At 43.8% G+C, this 22,879-nt stretch overlaps 1 protein-coding gene across 4 annotated transcripts in view; it reads left to right on the top strand.

Annotated features, from left to right (window-relative positions):
- LOC148108127 (ral guanine nucleotide dissociation stimulator-like) overlaps positions 1-22,879 on the top strand; it is a 32,756-nt gene that overhangs the window by 3,376 nt on the left and 6,501 nt on the right. For all 4 annotated transcript variants that reach the window (XR_015721046.1, XM_087853834.1, XM_087853833.1 and 1 more), the window contains exons 2-4: positions 16,154-16,321; positions 17,584-20,786; positions 22,641-22,878. The gene's annotated coding sequence lies outside the window, so the exon portion shown is untranslated. The remainder of the gene's footprint in view (positions 1-16,153; positions 16,322-17,583; positions 20,787-22,640; position 22,879) is intronic.

Genomic DNA, 22,879 nt, shown 5'->3' with positions numbered 1-22,879 from the left:
GATGGGTGGTGGGTGGATGGGTGGTTAGAGAAGGGGATGGATGGATAGAAGGATGGATGGATAGAAAGATGGATGGATGGGTGTTTGGAGAGATGGATGGATGGGTGTTGGGTAGATGGATGGATAGAAAGTTTGGTGGATGGGTGGATAGATGGATAGAAAGATGTGTGGATGGATAGATACAAAGAGATGGATGGATAGATAGATGGATAGAAAGATGGATGGATGGATAGAGATGATGGATGGTGGATGGATGGGTAGAAAGATGGATGGATGGATAGATACAGGGATGGATGGATGGATGGATGGATGGATGGATGGATGGATGGATGGATGGATAGAAGGATAGATGGCTGGCTGGCTGGAGAGATGGGTGGATGGATAGATAGGAGAGGGATGGATGGATGAATAGACAGAAGAATTTTCCTACCTACTCACCAGGGGGATGAGGGGATTGGTATTGCTTTATTAAAACCCTGTTTTAAAAGTTTCAAGACAGAAAAACATTCTTAGGGATATGGAGAACAACCACATAGTAATAAAAGGCTCATTTCACAAGAATTTATGAAGAGTAGAAATAGATGGAACAATTAAACTTGTAAGTTTCTAAAAACATTTCTCAAAATACATAAAGCAAAAATAGTAATAAAAGATTAAAACTTAGCTCTCCTAATAATTAAAAAGAAAACAAACAATAGTAAACAATTTTTAAATTATGATTTTCACTATCCTTTTTAACATGGAAATACAGAGGCCTGCACATGGCAATGTGTTAATCAGTTTGAAAACACATTCCTAAATAGTTCATAGTTCCAAGTAAAACTCCCAGTTTGCTGAGGATCTGGCTTGCTGCCTTTTTCTATACCTCCCATGGGCTCTTCCCCTTCGCACTGCAGTCCACCTTCCTTTAGGAGCTGATGCTGTCAGTCATTTCTTACCTAACAATGTTCTGTGCTTCACCTCTTGCGTGCCCAACCCTCCTACTTTACTGACGATTCACTGTCTTCTGCTTAGCATTTAAATTTGGGGGCTGCTCCAGTGAACTTTTTTCCTCGTTCTTGTCTCTATAGACCAGCCTTTGGCATCGAAATCACACTTTCATTCAATAGACCTACAGGAAACCAATAAACCAATTTTTGCCTAACCAGACAAAAATCCTAAAAGCTGGTAGCTTGGGGGAGCAGTAATAGAAGGAGTGAAAAGCAGTTATACAAGGATTTTTTAAGGTAGAGCTCATAGGACTTGCTGAAAAGTCTTTAAAAGTATACACATCCAGGGAAATATGTAAATCATTTCTGCAGAGGCTTCCAGTAGTTCCTCATCATCCGTGGAGCCAACTCGAGAGTCCTGATCATCTCTCAGCCCCATCTCCTTTTGCTCTCACTCCCCTTCCTGCACTCCGGCGGCTTGCACTCTGACATTTCAGTGTTCCCTTTTCAAAAGTACTGGGTCAGGATCTTCTCTGCCGCCAGCTTTCTTGCCTGGTGAATGGGACAGACTTTTATCTTGGAGAACTTTCCACCTGCTCCACCCTAGCCACATGGCTCTCTTCCTGGTTCTTGAACAAGCCAAGTGTGTATTGCTCCTTGGAGTCTTTGTACCTGCTGGGACTCTGGTGAATGTGCTCCCCTGCCGTTTCCAGCATGGCTTAGACCTCCCATCATTTAGGGCGAGTGCTCTGCTCTCCCCTCTTCCTGTGGTCTTCTCCAACCGTTCTGTCTGTAGGGCCCACTGCCGATCCACTGGATGACTTTTCTCCCACAGGGCCTTGGTCTTACTGTCTGATCTGTGCCTCGTTTCTACCTAGTTGTGCCTGGTAAGTAGTAGGCACCCAGTAAAAACTTTTTTTTTTTTTTAAAGATTTTATTTATTTATTTGACAGAGATAGAGACAGCCAGCGAGAGAGGGAACACAAGCAGGGGGAGTGGGAGAGGAAGAAGCAGGCTCATAGCGGAAGAGCCTGATGTGGGGCTTGATCCCGTAATGCCGGGATCACGCCCTGAGCCGAAGGCAGACACTTTAACCGCTGTGCCACCCAGGCGCCCCCCAGTAAAAACTTTTTAAGTGAGAAGTGAATTAGTGGTGGTGAGAGTGTCAAGTAAGAGGAAACACAGTATGGTGGAATAGTAACGTGTATTCATTACTAGTGTGTGTCCGTTGCAGTGTTTTCACACTAACACATGTTGCTTACTATGTGGAGGGCGTTGTGCGAAGCACTTGGCTTACTTTACCAAAATTAATTCTTACTATGATAGTTTTATCAAGTGGGTGGGTACTCACCTTTTTCCACTTCACTTGTGAGAAACCTGCTGTTCTGAGAGGTTTATTAACAGCTTCCTTGACATCCTACAGCTTCCACTGGTGGAGGGTAGAGAGTGGAGTCCATGTACTCACCTATTTCTTGTCTACTCCTGTGTAAGACAGGTCGGACAAGAAATGAACGATTGATAGTGTTTTCTCCTCGCTAGCAGGCATCTTCTCAGTTCATGGGTGGCTTTGTGAGGGCAGCCGCACGCCTGGCTTTAGTTTTGAGAAGTAAGGTCTTAGTCAAAGGACTCACCAGAATAATTGGATGTCAATCTCCATTCTCGGGAGGTTTTTGAACATAGATTTTTTTTCTTTTTGGACTCTCTGCTATAGGCTCTGTTGATATGGTCCAGTAATCCTGAGATAGAAGCGTGCTCTCCTGAGTCCTCAGCTCTTCAAACACCTCTGTGAGCTAGCTTGCAGCACACAGTGGGTTGTAACTGAAGCAGGCAGTGTGACCTCACAGAGGCATCATGACTCACCACTGGGGAAATGAAAGGGCTGATTTGATAAATGGCTCTCCTTGTGGGAAGAACAACAAAGTTAGATCCTACCTCAAGTAATACACAGACACCCACTTGAGATGGATCAAGTGAGACAAAGTTTCATGGAAAATAGAGTTGACTGTGTCTCTGGTCCTGCAGTAGGAAGATTTAATACCCCCAAAGTGTTCACTATAAAAGGAAAGAAAGCAGATTTGACTTTATTAAGATAAAGAACTTCTGTATATCAAAAGGTATATTTTTAAAAGTGCAAAAAGCAAGTTGCAAGTGAGAGGTGATATTTGCCACATATGTAATGAACAAAAGACGGTGTCAAGAGTTCTTCCGGTTGATATGAAAATTGCAGACAATTCACTAAATGGGCCAGAAACACGACGGTATCGTCATAAAGTGAACACAAGTCTGGCCAGTAGTCATAGGCAGCCACTGTCGGCTTCATTCGCCCATTAGGGAGATGGGAATCTGGGCCGCACGATCCGTCTGCCACTCTCCGCGTGGCCAAAAGTAAGTTGTTGACAGTGGAGAGGCGGTGGCTCCAGCAGGCTCTTGCCTGCACTGCTGGTGAGAAGGTAAATGGGTACAGCCATCTGGTGAACAGCTTGAAAATCGGGCGTTGCCCACTCTATGCACTTCCACTGCAGATTTTGTCCTTGAGAGACTCTTAGGTGTCTGTTCCGGGCTAGAGTTGCAAGAACGTCATGCAAGTAAAAATGAACGAACAGTAGGGATGTGCAGCAGTATGGACGAATCTTAGCTACGTAACTTCGTGGCAGAATTGAGTCTTCCAGGAAAGTGTTGTGAGTACACTAAGTACCACTGAACTGTACACTTTATAAAAAGGCTAATGTTTTGTTATGTGAATTTTACCTTAATTAAAAAAAAAAGTAAGTCCCAGAAGATGACATACAGCATGATAAGCTTTTGTAAAGTGAAGAAAAAAAAACCTAAAAGAATATTGTTGGGAACACATCAGTTAAGTAAGACAATGTGGCTCATGTAAGTAAAGGACCAGAGGGAAGTCATCCAGAGCCTCTCTGGGAGGAGCAGCTTGCCCCCCAGTCTCCATAAGGGAGACACCCCAGGACGTCACAATACCGTCCTAATCGATACTGCAGCAAACAGTGTCCTGCAGTTTTGAGAGATTTCCACCAGACAGATTTCAACTTCGAAGTTTAGCACTTAGATCTTTCTAATGAACCAAATTTTGGTAATTAAATTTGGGTATCTGGAGTCACCTGTGTAGAGTGGTCTGTTTGGCTTAGTCAGGTATAAATAGACTGTCTGAGCTTTGGGGGAAATGGTCCAGTCCTTTTGATTGTCGAATCCAGGGCTTCGAGGGCCAGGTCTGAGACATGGCTCGTGTGGCCTTTGAGAAAGTGTTGTGGGGCTTTGCCGAGCAAGTGCAGAGTACCCTCCTCATTGTTACCAAGACACGGTCCTACTTAGCACTGCTCTGTCCCTGCCGTGTAGCAGCCCCTCGCTCTGCAAGGACACCACTGGTTTCAGACCTTGGCAGGAGAAAAAGTCTTTTATAGAGAGGAAAGGTGCCATTTTTCAAAGATGACAAGTGAAAATGAATAATGATAGTTTAGGAAGCTTTCATTTATGCTTCATGGTTTCCTGTGTTACCTTGAAATGACACTGCCTCTGCTCATGCCTTCATTTAAAAGTAAGTCTTTCATTGTAATCCTGCATTGCTGAGATTTAAAGCAGAAAGACAACAAAGAGAGGAGCGCTCTGACAGGTTTGGAAGTGATGCCTTTAAAATGAGGACGGACTTTCAGTTTTCTGGTGTTAAACATGTACTGGATGCTTCTGCACCAGATACGAGCAGCAGGGAGATAGGTCAGTGTCCGTCCGTGTCCGTTGGGTCTGCGGCCACAGATTGGCTCCAGAGAGGCTGGTTGGAGAGCGGTTCTGGTGGGTGTTACGGGTGTTGTTACCACAGTTATGGAACAATCAGTCTGCGAATTTCTTTTGATTCTCAATATGTATCAAAAGTTGGAAGAATAGTTGACAGAAGCCTTGCATACTCTTCACCTCGCTCCCCTAAAATGTTGAAACTTTCATAAACATAGTATGTAATTGAAACCAGGAACTTAACATGGATACAGTGCTATTAACTGATCTACAGATGTTACTCAGATTTCCACAGGTGTCCCACTTACCATCCCTTTCCTGGTCTAGGATACCATGTGGCTGTTCACGGTCTCCTTACGTCTTCTCTAATCTGGGACAGTTCCTCAGTCTGTCTATGTCCTTCATGAACTTGACACTTCTGAAGAATAGTGGCTGGTTATTTGTACCGTGTCTGCCAATTGGGGTTGGTCTGGGGTTTTTTTCATGGTTATATTGACGTTGTGTGTTGTTGGCAAGAGTACGACAGCCAGGCTGTTGAAGCCGTCACAGCACAGCTTATCGGGAAGTCTGTGATGATGAGGCGACTCCTTTTTACAGGTGATTTGCACTTGGATCATTTGGTTTAAGGTGCTGGCCAGGTTTCTCCACTGTGAAGTTACTGTTTTCTCTTTTGTAATTAGAAGTACGTGCTGGGGGATATATTGAGACTATGCAGGTATTCTGTTTCTCATTGATTTTCACCCATTAATCTCAGTACTATTGATGATTCTTTCTTACAGCTATTACTGCTGCAATTTTTCCTAACGATGAATTTCTATCTCCATCCTTCTTTGAGGATTTTTAAATGGAAGTCTGTTGTAAGAAAGAGTTGTCCAGTACCACGTTATTTGCAGGACCCATCAAGAAACAACAATATCTGTGTTGTTTCTGGAGATTGTGGTTTGTTTATTTCCTACACACAGACTGGCTAGCTGACCCTTCTCAGTATCAAGGTTAACAGATTCTTTGTCCAAACACTTCCTACTCCACCTCGCCATTAGTTGATTAGCTTATGGATATCTTGGTGCTCATTGTTGGTGGTAAGATTGAGGAGGTTAGTGTCAGTGGTCTTAATAGGAAGTTATTTCTTAGAAGAAGCAAAAGGATGATTTATTTGGGGCCTGTTATATTTAGCTGCTATGCAGAAATCCATGGAATGGCAGAGAGCAGAATAGTGGAAATGTGTCTCAGGATGCAGCCAGGCTCTTAGAATGGTAACGGAAGGGTAAGGAGAATGGTAAGTTTCATGGACGAGAGGGGAGTGGGGATGTCAGCACTCGTGGGCGAGTAGGCTGTGGGGGTTGGGTGCTGTGGTTTAAGGACTGAACCAGGGTGATGGAATGCGATTAGATCAGGCAACCTTGGGCAGTTCAGCAGGGCTGTGGGGGAACAGACAAGCCAGACTGTACCGATTGAAGCAGGGACCAGAATCCTTCCCACGATCTGAAGAGCTAGCCTGCCAGCACAAGAGTAAGGTCAGTTCTCTTCCTCTGTTTTTGAGCCACAGGGGCCTTCTCTTAGTTTCATTCTGCTCCGCGGCATTTGTGCATGTACTTGCTGCAGAGGAATCCCTGTCTGCCTCTTCCTACCTGTGGGACCTTGGGCCACTTACCTAAAGCCCTGAAGCGTTTTTCCCATCAGTGAAAACAGGGTGAGATACTAACCTGGTTCATTACTTCTCAGCCAGGGTACTGTGCTCGCCTCCGGGCCTCCTGCTTCTTCCTCTGGGCCCTGTTGTCTGTCCTACACACTGTCACCTGCCTGGTCTGAGAAACGTACATCGTGTGACGACCCTGCTGTGCTCCCAGTGCTCCGAGCTCCGTAGTCAGGACGTGCGGGCCCTCTGTGATCTGCCACTTCCCGATCCTACCTCTCCCTGCAGCCCTCCTACTCAGTGCTTGCGCTCTGGGCTCGAGCTGCCTTTGCCTTCCCACTCATCCTCTAGCCTCAGGGCCGTCGCCCATTCTCTTCCAACAGGTCAGAACTCTTGTCCCTGCACATGACTGAACGACTCCTTTCCTCCCCTCAGATCTTCATTCAGATGTCACTGAATCAGAGTGTCCTCTGCCAGCTGCCCTGTGTGGAATAATGCTTCCTCACTTGTTATTCACCCTTAACTCGCTTATTTGTCTTTGTCACGCTTACAGCCACCCCACGGATGTTTGTGTATCTGCTGTCTGACTTTCACCACAAATTGTATATAAACTTTTAGAGAGCCGGCACTTTGCCTGCTCTGTTCACTGGGTCTTCCCAACCCCGGGAGCTGTGCCTAGGATGCGGTTGGTGCTGGAGTCAGTATTTGTGGAGTGACTACTAGGGTGATAAGTAATCCGTGGAGCCCGCGATTATTGTGTGCCGGTGCGTGTGCTCGGTGTTCTGCGCTCCCGACAACCTTGCCAAGACACCAAGGTGCAGAGAGGCGATGGCAGACCGTGGATGGGCCACGGAGCCAGAGTCCCAGCCCAGGCGGTCCCGGTGCAGAGCCCACGTCCTTCCTGCTTCTGTCAGGGCCACGGCTGACTACAAGGAGGCTGTGGGTCACGTCCTCATAACCATCACTGTCAGGCCCTGAGTAGTCATGATGTGTCCGTTGAGGCCATCGTCAGCATCGTCAGGGTGCTGGCTGGTCACAGCAGGGGTGTGCAGCCAGGCTGCCCAGTGTTTGATCCAGAGTCTGTTTCCTTATCATTAAATGAGATGACATTCCTAGTGAAAGCCTCCTGTGTCCTGTCTGACCCTGAGCGTGCAGCCTCAGGACCGACCGCTACTGCTTGCAGAGCACCGTCTCCTGGCCTGCCAAGCGTGGCTCGGGACCGACCGCTGCTGCTTGCAGAGCACCGTCTCCTGGCCTGCCAGGCGTGGCTCGGGACCGACCGCTGCTGCTTGCAGAGCACCGTCTCCTGGCCTGCCAGGCGTGGCTCGGGACCGACCGCTGCTGCTTGCAGAGCACCGATTCCTGGCCTGCCAAGCGTGGCTCACTGCACTCTGTTCTCTGACAGCTGCATGGCTTAGGAGAGAGTGCATGTGAAGTGCCTGGTAAGTCCTCGGTTCAAAACGAACTCTGGTGTGCTTCCACAAATGACCGCCCCACGCAGAATATCTGCAGTAAATTGTTGACCTCGCTCTGAGTAGATGTAGAAGGGAAACTCGTTGTTCAGCAGTTGTGTATTTTAATGAAGATGGACACTTAAGACTCTTAGCAGAACTTGTGTGTACCTTGCATTTTTTCTACCCTTAACTGAACCAAAAGAATTGTATTTACTACTTTGTTTGCATGTTTTCCTTGTGAGACTATTACATTTTTTTAAACGTCAGTAATAAAACTTTAGAAAAAATAGATCTTCTTATAACGTTTGGGTAGGCAAATATTTTATAAACAAAACATTAAAAGAATTTCCTAAAAAGGAAACGAATAAATAGGGCTGCATAAAAATTATGAACTTTCTTCCTCAAAAGATAACATTAAAATAAAAAGATTTTTAAAATAAGTTTTGCAAGATACCACCAAGAGAGTGAAAGACAGGTCTTGGAGTGGCAGAAGATAGGAGTCTAACAATGGCCTCGTGCCCTGAATATGTAAGGCATGCCTACAGGTCAGATGGGGGTTGGGGAGGGGGAATGACAACTCTTTAGAAAAAACAGGTGTTTCACAAAAGGAGATTTCCAAAATGGCCAGTCATCAAATGAGGGTGTTCCCAGTCCTCTCTACACTTACTGCCGTAAATATCAGTGACCACGGTGAAAGAGAAATGCCGGGTGGAGGTGGGGGTGGAGAGGATCCAGAACACCCCAGGCTGATGGGACTTTGAATTGGTGTGGCTTCTTCAGCTCCCGGATAGGTGACATCTGCTAACGCAGGGGTGTGTGTGTGTGTGTGTGTGTGTGTGTGTGTGTGTGTGTGTGATAAGTTCATGAAATTGAGGAGACTTGTTCTTGTTCTTTTGCGCATAGTCCTGCAAGAAATACTACTGATGAGTTGGGCTACATTACTGGACTGAATAATGATCCCTCTAATCCTGTTTTTAATTTCTCATGCGGAGTGTTGTGATTTTGTGTATGATTCTTTAAGATTTTGTTTTTGTAAAATTCCTACATGTGGAGGGGAAATTCTATATCTGAGCAAATCATTCCAAAAATACCCTCACGTGTCGGAAAGGAACTTGAAACCCAGAGGTAGGTGGGAAGAAAGCTCTTGCTGAATACTCATCAACCAATGAACATGGCAAAGAGGAGCCCCAGGCCGGTGTTGTCCCAAGGGCCAGAGGGAGCTCTGTGGAGGCTCTGCAGATGGTTGTACTTTCCCTGCAAACACACATGGCATGAACGTGTGATTGAGGTTTTTATGACGTAAGAGGAAAAGTTGGCTGGGGAGGGGAATAAGGGGAAAGCAAGGGATGACGCTGGTACAGCACCCTGGTGGTGGCCACTGTGGTGAGTGAGAAGGGAGGGGAAGTACAAACAAGAAAGCAGGTGCAAGTGCGGAAGAAGACGGCAGAGAGAGACCAGAGGCCGGGCAACGATTAGCAGCCCTGAGCTACAACCGGGGCTGGCTCTGCCCCCCCAGGGGCATTGTCCAGAGACATTTTTGGTCATCACAACTGGAGGGAGGGCAATGCTGCTGGCCTCTAGTGGGTAGTAGCCAGTGATTATTCTACAGGCATAGGACAGGGCCTGCACTAGCCCACGACAGGGAACATCAGGCCTCAAATGTTAGTCGTGCTGCTGTGGAGAAGCTCTGACAGAGGAAACAGAACCCGTGGTACAGCGGAGAAGACAGCAGACCTGTGGTGTGGGCTGGAGCCACTGGCCACCTGCATCTTGGTACCGGTGCCCTGGGAGACAGAGCCTGGCTCTTTTGTGGGTGTGTGCATGTGATGGTGACTAGCTGTTGAGTCTGGGCACACGCATTGAAGGTGAGGCCCCTGAATGGCAGAGACCTGTGGTCCGTGGGGAGAAGGGGAGGAGCCCTGTGCACACACGTGACCGGTGCATGTGCAGTATGAAGAGCTTTCCGAGGAGGGGCAAGACTTCTAGATAGCGATGAACCCTTTCACTTCTGAGACTGTCATTAAGGAAAAATCAACCAACAATGAAAGTCCCAGTGTAATCCACAGCAATCTGGAGGTTTTCACGTATTTTGTATTTTAGTGAATACGAAGGTTCGTAATATTCTCACTCCCTGACTGTGTCTTCTCTGTCTCATTTCCTGGCCTCTGTTTTCTTTGACCCCAGATTCCAAGAATTGACCAAGTTCTGGGCTTGAGCCTCTTCTGCTGTAAGTCCACACTTGCCTCCTTCGGGCTCGGAGCCAGCAGCCATGTGGCGTGAGACTCTCACTCAAGCTTTTTGTCTGGACCTTGCTTCTTGTTTGCACACTTGCCTTTTAAAATGCCCCCTGGTGACGTTGACTGACATTCTAGTGGTGTCTTAATGATGATGAGGCCAGAGCTGAGCTTATTTTCTTCCCTAACATCAGCTTCTCCTCATGACTTGACCACTTCTTTAACGGGGCTCGTGTCCTTGTGTGCGTATTAATTTCAGCCCTCCCATGCTGCTCGTCTCCAGCTCCTCCACTGAGCCATCCCTGGACAAGCCATGCAGGGGGCTTTCGCACTCCTGCTCCCTCCTTTTCCTTTGGCCGTGGTTAGCAGCATGCTCCCTGGAGCCCCACACCTGCTGTGTCATCCCTTTCTAGCCTATACTGTATATGTCATGCTGACAAAACATTGTTTTATCATAATAGTCCAGGACTTAAAAATCTACCCTAGTCTGTCCGTTAACGTTGCCCTGTTGCGTTCTGTTGTACCCACGGAAGGTACCTCTAACCATTTAATTTGAGTTCAAGTGATCACGGTCATATAATTGAGGATAGAGGTCATATTCTTTATAGAGTAAAGGACTAGATCATAGTATTTCAGGCTTAGTTTATCACACGGACTCTGTTACAGCTATTTAGCTCTGTCTTTGTAGTGAGAAAGGAGCCATGGACAGCACATAACGAAGAAGCGTGGCTGCGTTCCCGGGGAACTTTATTTAGGAAAGTCACTTGGCAGGCTGGATTTGGATGACAGGCCATACTTTGCAGGCCCTGATCTGTAGCAATGTTTTAAGCTCTTGGACGCCAGTGCTTACTATAAGACTAGATATGATTGACAAAGCTTGTAAATTTTGCACACGAGATAATGCTAAACTGATGTGGTTTTACCTTTATTGTGTAAACTGTTAATTTACTATATGGAAAGTTTTGTCTGCATCCATTATTGACATTGCACCGCTGGCAGAGGGTGCTCTAAATTCTGCATGCCATTTAGTCCTCACTCCAATCTAAATTCAGTTCTGAAGTAGCTTGGGCCAAGTAGGTAACTGCAGACTACTTATGACCGAACTTCTGAGACATCTTTGTGCCGTGAAGCCAAAAAACATTTTATTTACACCTTCTCATTATTCTTCATCAAATCTAATTTGAAAGCATGTATGTGAAATTTAAACTGTAAGGCTTGTGCATGTGAAAATACGAAGTAGAGATTCTTGAAGGGGCATGGGTTTTAACATTTGCATTCTATTGCCCTCTTGTGGTCAACGATGTATTGTTCTTTTTGGGGGGGGGGCGGGATTTTTTTGTCTGTTCTTTTTTTTTTTTAATTAATAATATTTTTTATTCTATTATGTTAGTCACCATTCAGTACATCCCTAGTTTTTGATGTAAATTTCCATGACTCATTACTTGCGTATAACACCCAGTGCACCATGCAATATGTGCCCTCCTTAATACCCATCACCAGTCTATCCCATTCCCCCACTCCCCTCCCCTCTGAAGCCCTGTTTGTTTCCCAGAGTCCATAGTCTCTCATGGTTCATTCCCCCTTCTGTTTACCCCCCCTTTCTTCTTCCCTTTCTTCTCCTACCGATCTTCCCGCTTCTTATGTTCCATAAATGAGTGAAACCATATGATAATTGTCTTTCTCTGTATTGTTCTTTTCAGGATGGCAAAATGTGACTTGTTTCCTAGTGATTTCGTTTTCAATTTTAAAGTGTTCAGAGACTATTTAATATTTAGGCCTAAAGGCCATTAAGGTTTAAAATGTGCATTCAGGAAGCTCATGTTCTCAGTGAGGGAGGTAAGATGTGTGTGTATGCACCAGAGAACAGTGCATGATGGAAGAAGGTCAGATGTCCATGGGTGTGGTGTCGAAATAAATGCTGACAAGGGGCCCCGAGCGCAGAGAGGCTCGTGGCAGGGGCTAACTGTGCAAGTGTCCTTGGCCTGGATGGTTTGGTAGGATGCAGGCAGTGGAAACAGATGGTAAGTGAGGGGAGACGAGGTTCAGTGGTGCTCAGGGCAGCCTCAGTTTACTGCTGCCCCCAGCAGGCAGGCTAGCAGTGAGTGGTAGAAGCTTCAGGTGGGGCAGTTCTGGTCTCGGGGTCACTCCGCTGGAAACTTGTCTTCTTACCAGTGTTTTTCTTACCTGTTGTGACCATTTGTAGGTCATGAAGTCAACGTATCAAAAGCCAGTCTTTTGGGGCGCTTGGGTGTCTCAGATGGTTAAGCGTCTGCCTTCGGCTCAGGTCATGATCTCCAGGTCCTGGGATCAAGCCCCACACTGGGCTCCCAGCTCAGCGAGGAGTCTGCTTCTCCCTCTCTCTCTCCCCCTGCTTGTGCTCTGTCTCTCTCTCCCAGATGAATAAATACAATCTTTAAAAAAAAGGCCAGTATTGTTTTAAAATAATGGAATAGAATAGAATAGGATGGACCGAAACATTTCAGAGTACCCTGCATATTCTAAGGATTAGTATTTCTTTGTAAACCTTCTAAAACAACATTTATTATCCAAATGCATATATGTTTCCGTAAAATGTCTTACTTAGGTTATGGGTCTGAAAAGTTCAAAGCACTGCTCTAAAGGTTATTTGTCGATTGTGTTGTTTTGTTGGTGTTGGTTTTGTTTTAAAAAATAACTTTATGTTTTAAAAAGTGAATGTTCATTAGACAAATAGAGTCCCAAGCCAATCACTCAAAATACTGCCATTAAGCAACCACTGTTGATGTTTGTAGAGTATCATTCCAGGTATTCCTACGTGTGTCTGTTTGACTGCTGGCCTGGCTAGCTAGAGAAGCAAATAAGAGCCTGGCAGAGCGGAGATGGGTAAGGCAGGATATAAACAGAGAGCAGCCTGGCAGACAGACAGGAAGGCTTACAGAGGAGCTGATGGACGTAAACTAACTCATCTAACACAAAGCCTTGCTTATAATAAAGTGTTAAATATCTCATGTAATTTATTGGATACCATACTAGAAGTGAAAAAGAGAATGGTTATATGGGTACAAAACGGTAGTAAGTGTATCAGGTGTTTATCCTTGCGATCCCAGGGCTGACTGAGAGCTGTAGCCACTGCCACCGCCCAGCGCCACAAGAGAGTGTCATACTACATATACCTAGCCCAGGAAAAGATCAAAATTCAAAGTACAGTTTCTACTGACTATGCATGACTTTCGCACTGTCATAACGTTGAAAACTTCTGAGTTGAACTGTCCTAAGTTGAGGACCATCTGTATTGGAATTCCATATTATGAATATATTATTTATATGTGTACACATATATTATCTCTTTCATATTTATTATTTTACCCAGTTTTATTCTTTTATATATATATATGCATATATATTTTTTATCCAATTAGAGTTATCCAAATAATTACCTGTTTATTGCACTTTTATCTCTTCCTAAATCTCTGATCCAGAATTATTTTCCTTCTGCCTAAAGAATAACTTTTAGTATTTCCCTTAGGTCAGATCTCCTGGTAAAAGTTTTTCTCATTTCTGTATCTGAAAATTTCTCTATTTTGCTTTTGGTTTGGAAGTGCAGTTTTTCTGGATATTGAATTCTACCCGGGCATCTGTCCTCTCTTTGCGCATTGAATATTTGTTGCATTGTCTTTGAGAAGTCATGTGAGGTCACGTGGTTGCTCCTTTGGAGGAAATGTCTCTTTTTTCCTCTGGAAGCTTGTAAGATTTTCTGATTGTTCTTGGTTTTCAGCACTTTTACTGTAAGGTACTCTGTATTTACCCTGCTTGTTTGTGATTCTTGAGTGTGTGGATTGACATCTTTTACCAATTTTGGCAAAATTCTCGGGCATTCTCTCCTCAAATATCATTTCTGCCCTCTTTTGCTAATCTTCTTTCCTTGTGCCTCTGCAGCCAAGTATAGGAGCAGCTTTTCATTGTGTTCTTTCTCTTGCCTTCCTTTCTGAGTAGGCTGTCCTTTCGTCTCACCGTGCTTCACTCTGGGTGTTTCCTTTGGTTTTTTCATCCTGTTTTCAGCCATGTCCATTCTGTTGTCAGTCCATACCCACTGAGTTTTTCATTTTGGTTATTTTATTTTTCAATTCCATTTCCATTTCTTTTTGAAACTTTCTTTATCCTGATCTCCTATGTCTTTAAACTATTGTCTGGTTTTTATTGTGGTGTTGTTAATGTTGACTTCTTTTCTCATATTTCTGATTTTTAATGAACATGCTACATATCATATTAACCAGACAGTTTGTACAAATCATTTGGATTTTACTGTGACCTTATTTTCCTACAGAGAACATTTCTCTTTGCTTCTTAGGAGGAGGATAACATGATATACCTTTGATTTTGGATTTGGATTACCTCATTGTCTACATTTGTCCAAACTCATCACATGGTCCACTTAACATTTGTGCATTTCCTGATTTATAAATTTTATGTAAAGTAATTTTGTAAAGAAATTTTGAACTCTAAGGAAGTGATATGCATGTTGAAATGTTTAGGGGTGAAATGTACTGATGTTTGCAGATTTCTTTGCAATGCATCAAAAATAAAATGGGTTGAAAGAAGGATAAATAGGGGTGGGTTGATAGGTATGTGGTAAGCAAATCTAGCAAATGCTAATGGTAGAATCTAGGCGGCAGTACATGGTATTCACTTTAAAGTATTTCTACTTTATTGTATGGGTGAAAATATTTGTAATACAATTTGGAACAACATTAGAGTGGGACACCATTGTAGTTTGTCATACTCTTCTTTGTCTTTGTTGATCTTTCTTGAGATACAAGTCAGAATATTTGTCACATTGATATGTTACCTTCTTGTTATAACACAGACTCCTCTATTCTGGAATTTGATGTGACATCGATGGAAATGTATATATTGCATGAATCCTTGTTACACTAAAGTCTGCCTGTCATTGGATCCTGTAGCGTGAACATTAAGGACAGTATGAAATCTCTGAATCTTGAGATTTCAAGACCTAGAATCATCGCTAACTTACTTTGTAACCTTGGGAAAATATCTCATGTGTTCTGAGCCTCAGCTTAATTTTTCATTTATGGAATGAAAACACTTCTGTAGTATTGAGTTCCTCTCCTTTGTGTTTACCCCTCAGTCAGAAATATTCCTTAGAGCTAATACTCAAAAGGCAAATACATTTCTCCTTTACCGTTTTGTTTATATGTTTGGACTCTTACATTAAATCAGAGGTCTTACATGCATATGTGTAAAGAGAGTCTGTAATGTTCAAAAGTTCATGGGGTGCTGTGTGGCTCAGTCGGCTAAAGTCTGACTCTTGGTTTTGGCTCAGGCAGTGATCTCAGCATCATGGTATTGAGCCCCGTGTCAGGCTCTGTGCTCAGTGCTGGAGTCTGCTTGCTCTCTCCCTCATCCTCTGCCCTTCCCCTGCTGGGCACATGCTCTCTCTCTCTCTCTCTCTCTCTCAAATAAATGTGAGAAATCGGAAAAAAGAAAGTTCACATCAATGTGCACAGTGCTACAGCTGGCCAGAGGCTCTCTTTCATGTGTTTTCTGCGAGCGGCATTCACTAGCATACCAGTGAGTACAGAACACCTGAGTACAGTCTTGACTCATTGGTATGCTGGTGAATGTGGGCTCCCAGAAAGGGATGGTAAGGTGGAAGGGAGGGGCGAAAAAGAAGGAAGGAAGAGAAAGACAAAGGGGAAGAAAAAAGAACGGCTCCAGTTATTAGCCAACTTCTGTGGTGTAAATAATCCTTCCGTCACCAGCACGACATCCCTGCACATGGAGTTAGCGGAGGAGTGACAGTTGGCTGCAGCTGGCTGCAGTAGTCTGTCTGTTGTCTTATACTCAGTTTCTAATTCATTGGGCTGTACAACTGTTATGGTTTATGTAGCCACTTAAAGTATCTGTGTAGGCGTGCGTGTTGGCTAGTTTTGTGAAAAAAATATTCAGAATACAGAAGTTATTTGTAAATTGCATGACATTTTCTGGCCCAATTGAAAATGCCTTTTTTCTTCAGCAAGTTTGGTGTGCACAAAAATATCTGGCTCCGTATGTTTCAGAGGAAAGTCTGAACTTGGTGGTGGTGATTAGAAATGTCTGTTATGCGTCTGTTACAGTGATCTGAGCAGGTGTGGAGTTAAAGGGAGTCTTCTCTTTTTATTTTAGGCGTTTTTGTTGCCTTCCTGTGACATCGCTGTAACAAGGAAGGTAGTTCCAGTGTACAGAAAGTGGATCCTCCAGGACAAACCTGTGTTCATGGAAGAACCAGATAAAAAAGAAGCTGCCCTAGAAGATGCTGAAAAATTAGGATTTTCAGAGACTGACAGCAAAGAGGTAATACGTTGTCGCTTGTTTCAGTTGGGAGTACACATATTTTAGCAAAGTCTACCCGATCGGGCGAGGGTGCCAGTCAGTGGGGCACAGGCCAGCGGGGCTCTTTTATCGTAGTTGCTGCTCTCCAGTTGCTGAGTTCCGTGAGGACCTGCTTCAGTGAGGCTGCTTCTGGGCTGTCTTCAGGATCATTGGTCACCTCCTTCCCCTCAGGCTAGGTCCGGCTGTGCATGGCAGCTTCGTCATTCACTGTGGCGGCAGAGTTGTTTTATGAACCATCGTATGTTCACACGTCTGCGTATGAGACTAAAAATGTCACTGCCGTATTGGTATTGACATGTTTAAACAAATAGCATTTGAGAAACTAAATTTAGAATGTTTTGGCAGTCTTGTCTTGTGCAGTGGCCTGCCCAGAGCAGCCGAAAGGACTAACCCAATAATGAGTGCTATCTCCTCTCTTAAGAAGCCTCACTTCAGGGCTGGGTGCTGTCCTCAGAGTGAGTGCTGCTGGAATGGAACTTTTCGTCCTGGTTAGGTAAAGCTAGAGGCTGGAAAAACCTAAAACGACACAGTGGGATCTCTTCCTGAAACAAAATATCTGTCATGTTTCTATTTCTGGCATGCTGTTTTGAAACTAGTCTGAGTAATTATTTTTTTTAAAGATTTTTATTTATTTATGCGACAGAGAGACAGCCAGCGAGAGAGGGAACATAGCAGGGGAGTGGGAGAGGAAGAAGCAGGCTCCCAGCGGAGGAGCCCAATGTGGGACTCGATCCCGGAACACCGGGATCACGCCCTGAGCCTAACGCAGACACTTAAGCACTATGCTACCCAGGCGCCCCTGAGAAATTATTTCTAAAAGTGGGTGTTGCAGCAATTAACAACAAACATTTAAGACTATTTGTAATCAAAGGCATATCACTTTTAAATATCTATATTAATTCCATAATTTTTGATTTTTTAATATTGGTGAAATCATTTTAATAACTGGTCATGAGGTCAAAACGAATAGATAAGCAAATGGAATTTATCACACATTTTAAAGGTCTGTTTTAGAGACTCATTCAGTCACTGGACCTGTGTTTATTTCTTCAGCACATACTAAACACTAGGCACTGTTTGAGATGCTGGAGGTGGTGAACAAAATGGAAAAAAGACTCGCCCTTCTAAAATCTCTATTCTCATGAACTTTGGTGAGTGTAAGGAATTAAATATGTGAACATGTACTTCTTCCCCCTCCGTTAACTGGTTTTTATCTCCTAAAGACCTCATCTGACGGTTCTCGTCATAAGCGATCTTCCAGTTGGGGACGAACATACTCCTTCACGGGTGCAGTGAGCAGAGGATGTGTGACGCAAGAAGAAAATAAGAACAGGAAAGCCGGGGCCCAGGCTATGCTGCAGGTACGTGGCTGGCCGGAAACATAAAGACCTCCGGTTGGAGTCCATTTGAACATTTTGTTTATTGTGATAGCATCATTAAAGTACAGTGATATTTGTATCTACCTGTCAGTAAACAGCTCTTAAGTTCTCATTCTGAGTTTTCTTCCTGACCGCTCATCTTCAGTTTGTAAAGATTCTTTTCTAGTCGAAGGAGACCTATGAGCCGGTTGCAGGTTTTTGAGAGGGATTATTACGCAGTGAATGTGAAATGACCGAGATCCAAATCTTAAAAAGCATGTCCTGAACACATATGGGGAGTTAGTCCGTCATCTGGACTCTAATTTGCAAGACAAGCATGGTGATTCTATAATCCCATAAAGAATATTCTTCTTAAAAATTGCCTGTTTGATGATAAATGCTGTACTTTTTAAATCTTTATCTATATGAATATACAAAATAGAACCAGTGCCATTTGGGAACATTGGAAAGAACAGCTTTGGCTGATCACTTAATCTTCCCAGACCTCAGGATTTTACCTCAAAAATGGGGATTGGGAGATTGATTACCTCTTGGCTCCCATCTAGGTGGAAGGTTGTTAGGTCTCTAAGTGAAAACACAGAATGCCTCTTTTTCCCCTGCTCCCTGGCGCCCACCCTCTACCCCATATCCACCTGAGCTAGCATAGGCATAGCTTGCCTGTTGCCCAATTTTCAATGACATGCTTTTGTCATCCATCTCTCAGTAGGATTCCTTGTCATGGTATCCTTTTTGCTTTCAGGTTCATTAGCAGTTTAATACTCTGTAACTATTGAATCTTCTCATTTTTCAGTGAAAATCAGCAAATAATTGGAAATCAACTTGAAACAAAATGAAGATGATTTTACTTGAGTAGCTTCAGAGAACTCTGGTGCCAGTTGTTAGGAAAATCTGTGCCCTCACCAGAGAAGTGCATGCCGGAGTCCCTAGCCTGTGTCCCTTGGTATTCCTTGTCCTCCAAGTGGATTGCCATATGCCATCCTCAGCCATCCCACTGCCAGTATCTCCCTAGGTTCAGGAGAGTATTAATTTGTTTTCTGAAAGGATCAGTTACATCGACTTGGCCAGACCAAGAAAAAATACTTTCCACTTGATTGTAGCACAACAGTGTTCAAAAATGTTTAGTTTGGATTCTAATAGCTGTGTTTGTTCTCTTTGTATCCAGTATCTTTGGTCCTTTCCTTGGTTCATTAGGAAAAAGTGGCCAAGTACAGGTTGAATAAGCTAGTACTCTTCTCCAGTTGCTGTTGAGAGGTACAATTTGGACGTATTAATTTCTTTTTAATTTTTACCTTAACCAGTACTGACATGGTAGTGAGAAAGATTCATGGAGTTGGCGTTTTGATCTTTTTAAAAAAGAAAATGAGCGGAGAATATAATATATGAAGACTCCTCACTTTTACTTGGGAGTATGCAAAGTTTCCAATTCACATCAAGAAACCAAATACCTTGAGGGAAAGATCTGTCTTGCAGCAGATCGTCTATGCCCTACGTCTTCCAAACACATGGCCGCGAGGGGCAGCTGGGTGGCTCAGTCGGTTAAGCCTCCGACTCTTGATCTCTCAGCTCAGGTCTTGATCTCAGTCAGGGTAGTAAAAAAATAAAGTGGCCACTAAAATTATACTACCACTGCTAGAGTTGGTTAGTCAAAAAGTTCTTTGTTTTCCTTTTTCCCACTTGAAAGCTAGGAAAGTCTTCACAATTGCTGTTATCATCTGTTACCAATTATTACAGTGCTTATTTAGTAATTCTTTCTAGAAAAGTAGGCCCTGACACCTTTTTAATCTTGCACAAGATAATCTTAGAGGCTGTCAATATCTAAATTCACCCACTTGACTTTTGAGCATGTTTATTTTAATTTCTTCAGTCCGTTTGTGCATCTATTTTAAGATGTTGTGTTGATAGATTTCATTCCCAGGTGAGCCAGAGAATTCTGTTTGTTCCCAGATCCTTTGAATTTGTACTGCTGAACACAAGGGAGACTTAAGAAGGCATAGGATCTAGGTAGATGGTACCCATCCACCTTCATCACCAGACTGACAACTCAGTCTCCTAAACTGAAGGGTCACTGGAGTCGTCTGTGTCAGTAGTAACACAGTGGTAACTTTACTGTAGTGCCCCTAAGCAGTCACTTACGACTACGTAACAGGCCACATCTGTGCGTCTCACAATTTTCTACTGAAACACCCCTGACAGGAACTTGTACCCCAAAGGTCTGAGGTAGAGTGTAGAGCTGTTGGCTGGTCATCTAAGGTTTTTTAAATCTGTTTTTATCTCAAGAATTCACATAGGTTTTATATCCTACTGCCTAATATCGTTCTCCTAGTCAAGGTATATGCACCTGGAAGCTATGTACTGTTGACCATGTGGCCTTGCCGGTTTCCTGCCTCCCTACAGCTACTAGAGATCTGCGCCCGTGTTGGGTGGTGCTGGCCGTGCTTCCTACCTGCAAAGTTCATGTGCTGGGAGATTCCACAGCAGTCAGATGGTTTTTCCCAGCCACTGTCTGACCACTGCTCCTCTTCCTCTCCCCGTCCCCGACCCCAAAATTTCTCACCCAGAAGCAGTGATCCTATCTTACTGTTTCCCCCTTTTCTTTTGAGGTAATGTAAAAAGAAGTCTTCAGAAACTTTTCTGATTCATAAATTTTCTATAGTTGCACTATTAATTTGTATTAATAATTTTTTTCTAGGAAAGGTCTTTCAAGTGTGTCAGGTGATTCTAAGAGAAGCATTTTAAAAAATCTTGAGTATGTGTTGGTACCACTTGCCTTAGTTGAAATGACTCCAAGGTGATTGTTTAGTAGAGGGAAATTAATATCATTATCTTTAAGAAAAATTTGTTCAGATTTATGTGTTTAGTTCCATTTATATGTTTACTGTAAAATTTGTTGATTTCAAGGTATTTTTGACAAATGCAGCAAACGTCTTTTTGTTGGAACCATGTCCTGAAGTTCCCATGCTCTTAAGAGAACAAGCTGATGCCTGTAAAGCTGTTTTGATTATTCGTAGGCGCATGATAATGGAGCTTACAATGAATAAAAAGACATGGTAAGTTTATTTCAAATTCATTAATTCTGTAAAACATGTTTCTGTTTTTCAACATAATAATTAGAACGTCAAAGCCTCCACTTACTGATGGCTTTACAAAGTGAACAATAAGATGATAATCAATCTTCTGTAACAGTTTCTGTGAATTATGAAGAAGGTAAGTATCCAGCACTTTGATAGTTTATTTTTATTATTGGCTTTAAAAATGTTACTGAATGAAAAGTAGTCATATTACTTAATAGTAGATTTTTCCATTTTAAATTGTCATCAGACTGCTTTGTGGAAAAGCAATGCAACTGGTGTTTTCTATCATGCTTCATAAGCCCAGGAGCGGTTGTTAATTGCTCTGAAATGCTGTTAACTGATTTTTATTGCTTCCAATTTGAAGCTTTGAATTCACTTTGGAAAACCAATTATCTGAAATGACAGACTGTCAGAATGACCGAATAATAGTACCGTCAAACATATAGTGGCGTCATGAAAATGTGCTTATGCGAAATGTTTTCGTTTTTCTCCTTTGTTTTTGTTTGGTGTCTCTGTGTTTATAATACCCCGAAAGTACACAGTGCTGTGGGTTTTTCCCATGCCCCCGTCCCATGATGAGCGCATCACTCCAGCTTAGGAGGTGCTTTCAGCAACAGAGACCTCAGAGCCACTCTGTAACCCTCTTTCTTCATGCCCCTCAGTTCTAGTTGTAAAATGCCTCTCCAGCCTGTCCTTTACGTGTTCCTCCCACCCATCGCTGCCCTGGGGGGGCCTGGCTGGGTCAGCCCTGCTGTCAGTGGGCTTTGGCCTCTGTGCTCAGTGCTCAGGGCTGCTGCAAACCAGCTCTGGTGGCCACTTCCCTCCTGGAAGTCCTCAGTGGGGCCCCATTACCACACCTGTGTTCTGGATGCTTTTTCTTTTCTTTTTTTTCTTTTTTTTTTTAGTTTTATATATTTATTTAACACAGATAGAGACAGCCAGCGAGAGAGGGAACACAAGCAGGGGGAGTGGGAGAGGAAGAAGCAGGCTCACAGTGGAGGAGCCTGATGCGGGGCTCGATCCCATAATGCTGGGATCACGCCCTGAGCTGAAGGCAGACGCCTAACCGCTGTGCCACCCAGGCGTCCCCTGGATGCTTTTTCTGGATGTCCTTGAGTCAGCACTAAAGGGAAAGCTCTGTGTGCACCTGGTGGAAAGCATAGAAATGAGGCAGGACTGACCTGGCAGGGGCCCCTAGGGCTGTGGAGTCCAGCCTTTTCCTTTCTCCCATGAAGGGAGGGTGGGCCCAAAGGAATCCCATCAGGTAGCAAGTTCACTGGTACAGAAACCACAGGAATCAAAATGATTATTTTAGGATGTAATTCCAGGGGCGCCTGGGCGGATCAGTCGTTGGGCATCTGCCTTCAGCTCAGGGCGTGATCCCGGTGTTCAGGGATCAAGCCCCGCATCAGGCATCTCTGATGGGAGCCTGCTTCTTCCTCTTCCACTCCCCCTGCTTGTGTTCCCTCTCTCGCTGGCTGTCTCTCTCTCTGTCAAATAAATAAATAAAATCTTTAAAAAAAAAAAAAAGAAGTAGAATAGTTGTTGTACCGAGAGTTTTGTCTTCTCGCAAGTTACAGCCAGGACCAGCTGCAGACACCAGGGGATTTTGAACCAGTAGTTTTGTTCATGATAATAGCTGATTTCTCCGTAGCTCAGATCCTGATTACAGTTGATCAAATAAATTTTGAGACACTAAAAGAAAATCAAGATCAAGTGCTTTTTATTTTAAAGTTCATTTTATTCCTAGTAATTTAAAATATTTTGTTAAAACTCATTCTTCTTCCAAATGAGGGTGATTCAGTTCTCTTGTTGGCTTGTTGGTTTTAGACACTCATGGTGGCGTGGATCGGAGCAAACCTGTGTGTGTACATTTCTCGAGAGCTCTGGGATGACTTCCTTGGTGTGCTGTCCTCCCTCACGGAATGGGAAGAACTCATAAATGAGTGGGCCAACGTCATGGACTCCTAGACAGCAGTGCTGGCGAGAACTGCTTACGGAGTTGAGATGACAAACCTACCTCTAGACAAACTAAGTGAACAAAAGGAAAAGAAGCAGCGAGACAAAGG

Source organism: Ursus americanus, chromosome 22, assembly GCF_024610735.1.
Source record: "Ursus americanus isolate L20-20 chromosome 22, mUrsAme1.1.p, whole genome shotgun sequence".
Classification (NCBI taxonomy): domain Eukaryota; kingdom Metazoa; phylum Chordata; class Mammalia; order Carnivora; family Ursidae; genus Ursus; species Ursus americanus.
This window is presented reverse-complemented; position numbering and strand designations above follow the sequence as displayed.